The sequence below is a fragment of the Cervus elaphus genome, chromosome X (assembly GCF_910594005.1).
Source record: "Cervus elaphus chromosome X, mCerEla1.1, whole genome shotgun sequence".
NCBI classification, from domain to species: Eukaryota; Metazoa; Chordata; class Mammalia; order Artiodactyla; family Cervidae; genus Cervus; species Cervus elaphus.
In genome coordinates, this window is record NC_057848.1 from 80774707 (window position 1) to 80783143 (window position 8437).

Consider the following 8437-nt stretch of genomic DNA (forward strand, 5'->3'; position numbering starts at 1 on the left):
CTAGAGCCACCTGGGAAGCCCTAAGGCATGTCTAGAGGGGATAAATTCCCTGAGTTTTTTTTTTTTGGTCTGGGAAAGTATTTATTCTCTTTCATCGTTGAAGAATAACTTTGCCAGATAGAGCATTCTTGGTTAGCATTTTTTTTCCCCTTTCAGCACTTTGAATTTTTCATCCTACTCTCTCTTGGCCTGGAAGGGTTCTGCCGAGAAAGTCTAATGAGGGTTCTTTTGTAGATTACAATCTTTTTTTCACTTGTTGCCTTTAAAATTCTTTGTCTTTCATTTTGGCAGTTCTATCATAATGTGTCTTGGAAAAAATTGTTTTGGCTTAAAATAATGGGATGAACTATTTCATTTATTTGGGCATCTAAATCTCTCCCCAGTTGTGGAAAGTTCCCAGCCACTATTCATTAAATAAACTTTCTGACTCCTCTCTCAATTTGCCTTCTCGAATTTCAATGATTTGTGCTTTTTTTTTTTCCCATGGTCTCCCATAGATCACATAAGGCTTTATTTCACTCTTTTGTTGTTGTTGTTGTTGTTCTCTGACGGGGTTATTTCACAGTCCCTATCCTCTATCTCACTGATGCCATTGATTTTTTTTTTCTTCTATTTGATCTATTCTGCTGTTTATGTTATTTATTGCATTTTGTTTTGTGTTTGTTCATTTCATTTTTAAAACAGCTATTTTGAATTCTTTATTGTATAAAACATAGAACTCCATATCTTTGTGTTTGGTTACTGGAAGATTATTGTAATCTTTTAGTGCCACTGTATTTCTTTGGTTCTTCACATTCTGTAGAGTTTTGTGTTTCTGTTTTCACAGTTGAAATAACAATTACTACTTCCAACCATTATTAACTGCATTCCGGTTAGAAATATCTTTAATCAGTCCTGCTGTTAATCCTGAGACTCTCTCAGACATTGTATGGATACAACTGCTCCATGCTTCTTGTTCCTTCTTGTGGCAGAATTCTTAAGCTTATACGGCTTCTCATTATCCTACAGTGCATCAGGCCAGTTGTTGGTTGCCGTCCTTTTGTTTTCTTGAAGGAGATACTACAGCTCAACTTTATGCTTTCTCCATTGCCCATAGACCATGACCTACTTTCTGTGAATGTTCCCTAGTCTTCTTCCAAATCTCACTGTCATGGTCACCACAGGGAGCAGGCTGCAGAGTTGGGGGAGGTATGAATTTGGTATTCACTATACTGTGGGTGTCTGTGAACCAGTCCAGGGGATTTGCAGTTGAGATTTTCCTTGCAGCTTCTGAGTAGTTTTCCTAATGGAGTCCAGAATGCCATCATTAGAAATCATGTCCCTTTAATACCCTCTAGGAATCTTTTGGAGAAGGAAATGGCAACCCACTCCAATGTTCTTGCCTGGAGAATCCCAGGGATGGCAGAGCCTGGTGGGCTGCCATCTATGGGGTCGCACAGAGTCGGACACGACTGAAGCGACTTAGCATCAGCAGCAGCAGCAGCAGGAATCTTTTATGCTACTCCCCTGATCTTTCTTCCCCCCAGTCATGGAACTCAGGAGTTAATACTCTGGATGCTATGAGAGAGAAATGTCTCTTTGGCAGTGCCCCATACACCTGGGAAAGGCAGGTGTTTACCTACCCAGTCTCCCATTCTCCCCTGGGAGATATCACACATTTACTTCTTTGGCCCTAAGCTTTGTTTCCCTGGGGGAAGAGTGATGCTAGCAAAGTGAAGTTTTTTTTTTCTTTTACCCATTCCAATGTGTACAAATTTGTAAATATTTTGCTCCAAGGAAATGCTAAATTTTTTCTTCTGGAAATCTGAACTTATAAAAAGACTCACATCCATAGCTATCTGCCCAAGTCAGTGTTCTCCAGTTACTCTCAGCCAATAGCCAAGAGGGACTAGAACTGGTTCACACTTTCCTGCAGATTTCAAAACCAGTACCAAGATCTGTCTACTATTCAATGCACAAGTGGTGAGACTCCCCCCAGGTCCTTTGGCATATGGTGCTGGATCTCACAACTCCCGCAGAGGTGATTTCGTTCATGGATTGTTTTTGCTGTTGCAATTGGAGGACAAATACAAGGGGTGACTTATGGTACCATGATAATTGATTCCTAAATGATGCCAACATTTGATTCATCTTAATGTTTGGCATGTTAATTAACTTTTCTTTTTCAAGTTAAGATTTCTCTGATTCTTGATATGATTATTTCCTATACATTTTTATTTATTATGTTAGGAGACTCACATTTAAATCTTTTATCTAAGTAGGAAGCCACCATGCCTAGAGATAACACCAAAGTCTCGGTGTACTTTTGTGGTCTGTTGTTATAATGACAGTTTATTTATTTTTAGAGGTTTTGCAGTATTACTTTGTTCTGTTTGGTTTATCTAATGCAGGAGACCCAGGTTCAATCCCTGGGTTGGGAAGATCCCCTGGAGAAGGAAATGGCAAACCACTCCAGTATTCTTACCAGGAGAATTCTATGGACAGAAGAGCCTGGTGGGCTATAGTCCATTGGGCCACAAAGAGTCAGACGTGACTGAATGCTGTAGCTCCCACTGGTACCTGCTGCTGGGGTGGAAGATGTTTCCCTTGTCCTGGGTACCTGGTGTCTCTGGGTAGGGTAGAGGAGTCTCAGCCTATAGGCAAGAGTCTTTCCTGGCAGTAATGTTGTTACAGCATGGCTTCCTCTTTCTGTGGATGATGGAGTGTATATCTCTAGCTGGTCAGTTGTTGTAGGATCTCATCTACTGGTGAACTAATGTCTCTGGGTGGGGAAGGGGAGTCTTATGCTAGTGGAGACAAAGAAGCTTTCCAGACTGGGATGATTTTTGTGGTGGAACCCAACTTTCTGTTGTTACCAGGCTACCCACAGTATTTTCCAGTGTGGAATTGGAGTCTCCTGCCCAACTGGGTAAAAGACTGCATCCCTTGACCACTTAATCTTCATGAAGTTCCTGATAAATCTCCTTTTCTAGTAGTGTTGGGCTTTCTTGATGTTGTCAGAGGAACTCTCATTAAACCTGGGGGAGAAATGATTCTATGTGGGGGATTTGGAATATTTATGACAACTTGCCATTCTGTTGTTTCTCCAGTCTTGAGAGTCTCAAGCCACCATACCTTCCTATTACCACACTTTAGAATTTTCTCCTTTGGTTGCCAAATGCACTGTAAATTCAGAGTTTATAGTTGTATCTAGTGAGAAGGGACAGAAAGAAATGAGTCTCTTCCATCTTGTCCCTAAAACTTGCAGTGACCTAAATAATGCATCCATGCATCCTTTTATTCTCTTTCCTTCCTCTTTTTCTTACTCTACCAAATCTTCAACTCCTTCTTTCTGAGATCATCTCTCAAATAAACTATCTGAATTCAAATCCTTGTATGGAGTTCTCCATCAGTGGAAGCCAAACCCAATAGATTGAAATAGGCTAAAGACATGAACAAGGAGAGAACAAGATGATGGAGGAGTAGATGGATGTGGAGTACATCTCTCTCCACAGATGCATTAGGAATATTCCTTCAGACACAGAAGTGCATGCAGAACAAAAATTGAAAGCAGACAGGAGTACCTGACCAGCAGAAAAGAATGTATCAGATCAGTTGAGTTCAGTCGCTCAGTCGTGTCCGACTCTTTGTGACCCCATGAATCGCAGCACGCCAGGCCTCCCTGTCCATCACCAGCTCCTGGAGTCTACCCAAATCCATGCCCATCGAGTCAGTGATGCCATCCAGCCATCTCATCCTCTGTCGTCCCCTTCTCCTCCTGCCCCCAATCCCTCCCAGCATCAGGGACTTTTCCAATGAGTCAACTCTTCACATAAGGTGGCCAAAGTATGGGAGTTTCAGCTTCAGCATCAGTCCTTCCAATGAACACCCAGGACTGATCTCCTTTAGGATGGACTGGTTGGATCTCCTTGCAGTCCAAGGGACTCTCAAGAGTCTTCTCCAACACCATAGTTCAAAAGCATCAGCTGAGCATTGGCGCTCAGCTTTCTTCACAGTCCAACTCTCACATCCATACGACCACTGGAAAAACCATGCAACAAAAAGAATAAAATACTTAGGAGTATATCTACCTAAAGAAACAAAAGACCTATACATAGAAAACTATAAAACACTGATGAAAGAAATCAAAGAGGACACAAACAGATGGAGAAACATACCGTGTTCATGGATTGGAAGAATCAATATTGTCAAAATGGCTATTCTACCCAAAGCAATCTATAGATTCAACGCAATCCCTATCAAGCTACCAACGGTATTTTTCACAGAACTAGACCAAAGAATTTCACAATTTGTATGGAAATACAAAAAACCTCGAATAGCCAAAGTAATCTTGAAAAAGAAGAATGGAACTGGAAGAATCAACCTGCCTGACTTCAGACTCTACTACAAAGCCACAGTCATCAAGACAGTATGGTACTGGCACAAAGACAGAAATATAGACCAATGGAACAGAATAGAAAGCCCAGAGATAAATCCACGAACCTATGGACACCTTATCTTTGACAAAGGAGGCAAGGATATACAATGGAAAAAAGACAACCTCTTTAACAAGTGGTGCTGGGAAAACTGGTCAACCACTTGCAAAAGAATGAAACTAGAACACTTTCTAACCCCATACACAAAAATAAACTCAAAATGGATTAAAGATCTAAATGTAAGACCAGAAACTATAAAACTCCTAGAGGAGAACATAGGCAAAACACTCTCCGACATAAATCACAGCAAGATCCTCTATGACCCACCTCCCAGAATATTGGAAATAAAAGCAAAACTAAACAAATGGGATCTAATGAAACTTAAAAGCTTTTGCACTACAAAAGAAACTATAAGTAAGGTGAAAAGACAGCCGTCAGATTGGGAGAAAATAATAGCAAATGAAGAAACAAACAAAGGATTAATCTCAAAAATATACAAGCAACTCCTGCAGCTCAATTCCAGAAAAATAAATGACCCAATCAAAAAATGGGCCAGAGAACTAAACAGACATTTCTCCAAAGAAGACATACAGATGGCTAACAAACACATGAAAAGGTGCTCAACATCACTCATTATTAGAGAAATGCAAATCAAAACCACAATGAGGTACCATTACACACCAGTCAGGATGGCTGCTATCCAAAAGTCTACAAGCAATAAATGCTGGAGAGGGTGTGGAGAAAAGGGAACCCTCTTACACTGTTGGTGGGAATGCAAACTAGTACAGCCACTATGGAAAACAGTGTGGAGATTCCTTAAAAATCTGGAAATAGAACTGCCATATGACCCAGCAATCCCACTTCTGGGCATACACACTGAGGAAACCAGATCTGAAAGAGACACATGCACCCCACTGTTCATCGCAGCACTGTTTATAATAGCCAGGACATGGAAGCAACCTAGATGCGCATCAGCAGATGAATGGATAAGGAAGCTGTGGTACATATACACCATGGAATTTTACTCAGCCGTCAAAAAGAATTCATTTGAACCAGTCCTAATGAGATGGATGAAACTGGAGCCCCTTATACAGAGTGAAGTAAGCCAGAAAGATAAAGAACATTACAGCATACTAACACATATATATGGAATTTAGAAAGATGGTAACGATAACCCTATATGCAAAACAGAAAAAGAGACACAGAAATACAAAACAGACTTTTGAACTCTGTGGGAGAAGGTGAGGGTGGGATGTTTCAAAAGAACAGCATGTATACTATCTATGGTGAAACAGATCACCAGCCCAGGTGGGATGCATGAGACAAGTGCTCTGGCCTGGTGCACTGGGAAGACCCAGAGGAATCGGGTGGAGAGGGAGATGGGAGGGGGGATCGGGATGGGGAATAAGTGTAAATCTATGGCTGATTCATATCAATGTATGACAAAACCCACTGAAATGTTGTGAAGTAATTAGCCTCCAACTAATAAAAAAATTAAAAAAAAAAAAAAACAAACCATAGCCTTGACCAGACGGACCTTTGTTGGCAAAGTAATGTCTCTGCTTTTTAATATGCTATCTAGGTTGGTCAAAACTTTCCTTCCAAGGAGTAAGCGTCATTTAATTTCATGGCTGCAGTCACCATCTGCAGTGATTTTGGAGCCCAAAAAAATAAAGTCAGCCACTGTTTCCACTGTCCCCCCATCTATTTTCCATGAAGTGATGGGACCAGATGCCATGATCTTAGCTTTCTGAATGCTAAGCTTTAAGCTTTTTCACTCTCATCTTTCACTTTCATCAAGAGGCTCTTTAGTTCCTCTTCACTTTCTGCCATAAGGGTGGTGTCATCTGCATATCTGAGGTTATTGATATTTCTCTAGACAATCTTGATTCCAGCTTGTGCTTCATCCAGCCCAGTGTTTCTCATGATGTACTCTGCATATAAGTTAAATAAGCAGGGTGACAGTATACAGCCTTGACGTACTCCTTCCCCTATTTGGAACCAGTTTGTTGTTCCATGTCCAGTTCTAACTGTTGCTCCCTGACCTGCATAGGTTTCTCAAGAGACAGGTCAGGTGGTCTGGTATTCCCATCTCTTTCAGAATTTTCCACAGTTTATTGTGATCCACACAGTCGAAGGCTTTGGCATAGTCAATAATTAGACATAGATGTTTTTTCTGGAACACTCTTGCTTTTTCAATGAACAAATGGAATCATCAAATTGTTGGCAATTTGATCTCTGGTTCCTATGCCTTTTCTAAAACCAGCTTGAACATCTGGAAGTTCATTGTTCACGTATTGCTGAAGCCTGGCTTGGAGAATTTTGAGCATTACTTTACTAGTGTGTGAGATGAATGCAATTGTGCAGTAGTTTGAGCATTCTTTGGCATTGCCTTTCTTAGGGATTGGAATGAAAACTGACCTTTTCCAGTCCTGTGGCCACTGCTGAGTTTTCCAAATTTGCTGACATATTGAGTGCAGCACTTTCACAGCATCATCTTTCAGGATTTGAAATAGCTCAACTGGAATTCCATAACATCCACTAGCTTTGTTCATAGTGATCCTTTCTAAGGCCCACTTGAATTCACATTCCAGGATGTCTGGCTCTAGGTGAGTTATCACACCATCGTGATTATCTGGGTCATGAAGATCTTTATTGTACAGTTCTTCTGTGTATTCTTGCCACCTCTTCTTAATATCTTCTGCTTCTTTCTGGTCCATACCATTTCTGTCCTTTATCAAACCCATCTTTGCATGAAATGTTCCCTTGGTATCTCTAATTTTCTTGAAGTGATCTCTAGTCTTTCCCATTCTGTTGTTTGCCTCTATTTCTTTGCATTGATCACTGAGGAAGGCTTTCTTATCTCTCCTGGCTATTCTTTGGAACTCTGCATTCAAATAGGAATATCTTTCCTTTTCTCCTTTGCTTTTCACTTCTCTGCATTTCACAGCTACTTGTAAGGCCTCCTCAGACAACCATATTGCCTTTTTACATTTCTTTTCCATGGGGATGGTCTTGATCCCTGTCTCCTGTACAATGTCACGAACCTCCATCCATAGTTCATCAGGTTCTCTCTCTATCAGATCTAGTCCCTTCAATCTATTTCTCACTTTCATTGTATAGTCATAAGGGATTTGATTTAGGTCATACTTGAATGGTCTAGTGGTTTTCCCTACTTTCTTCAGTTTAAGTCATCAATATCACTGATGAACATAGATGCAAAAATCCTCAACAAAATTTTAGCAAACAGACTTCAGCAAAACATCAAAAAGCTCATACACCATGATTAAGTTGGGTTTATTTCAGGGATGCAAGGATTCTTCAATACATGCAAATCAATCAAGGTGTTTCACCATATTAACAAATTGAAAGATAAAAACCATAGTATAATCTTAATAGATGCAGAAAAAGCCTTTGACAAAATTGAGAGCCCATTTATGATTAAAACTTCAAAAAAATGAGCATAGAAGGAATCTACCTCAACATAGTAAAGGCCATATATGATAAGCCTACAGCAAACATTATTCTCAATGGTGAAAAACTCAAAGCATTCCCCCTAAGATCAGGAAGAAGACAAGGGTGTCCACTTTCACCACTATTATTCAACATAGTTTTGGAAGTCCTAGCTATAGCAATCAGAGAAGAAAAATAAATAAAAGGAATCCAGATCAGAAAAGAAGTAAAGCTCTCACTGTTTGCAGATGACATGATACTGGATATAGAAAACCTTAAAGATAGTATCAGAAAATTACTAGAGCTAATCAGTGAATTTAGCAAAGTTGCAGGATACGAAAGCAATACACAGAAATCACTTGCATTTCTATATACTAACACTGAAAAATCAGAAACAGAATTTAAGGAATCAATCCCATTCACCACTGCAACAAAAAGAATAAAATATCTAGGAATAAACTTACCTAAAGAGACAAAAGAACTGTACACAGAAAATTATAAGACACTAATGAAAAAATCAAAGATGGCGTAAACAGATGGAAAGTATGGGTAGGAAGAATCAATATTGT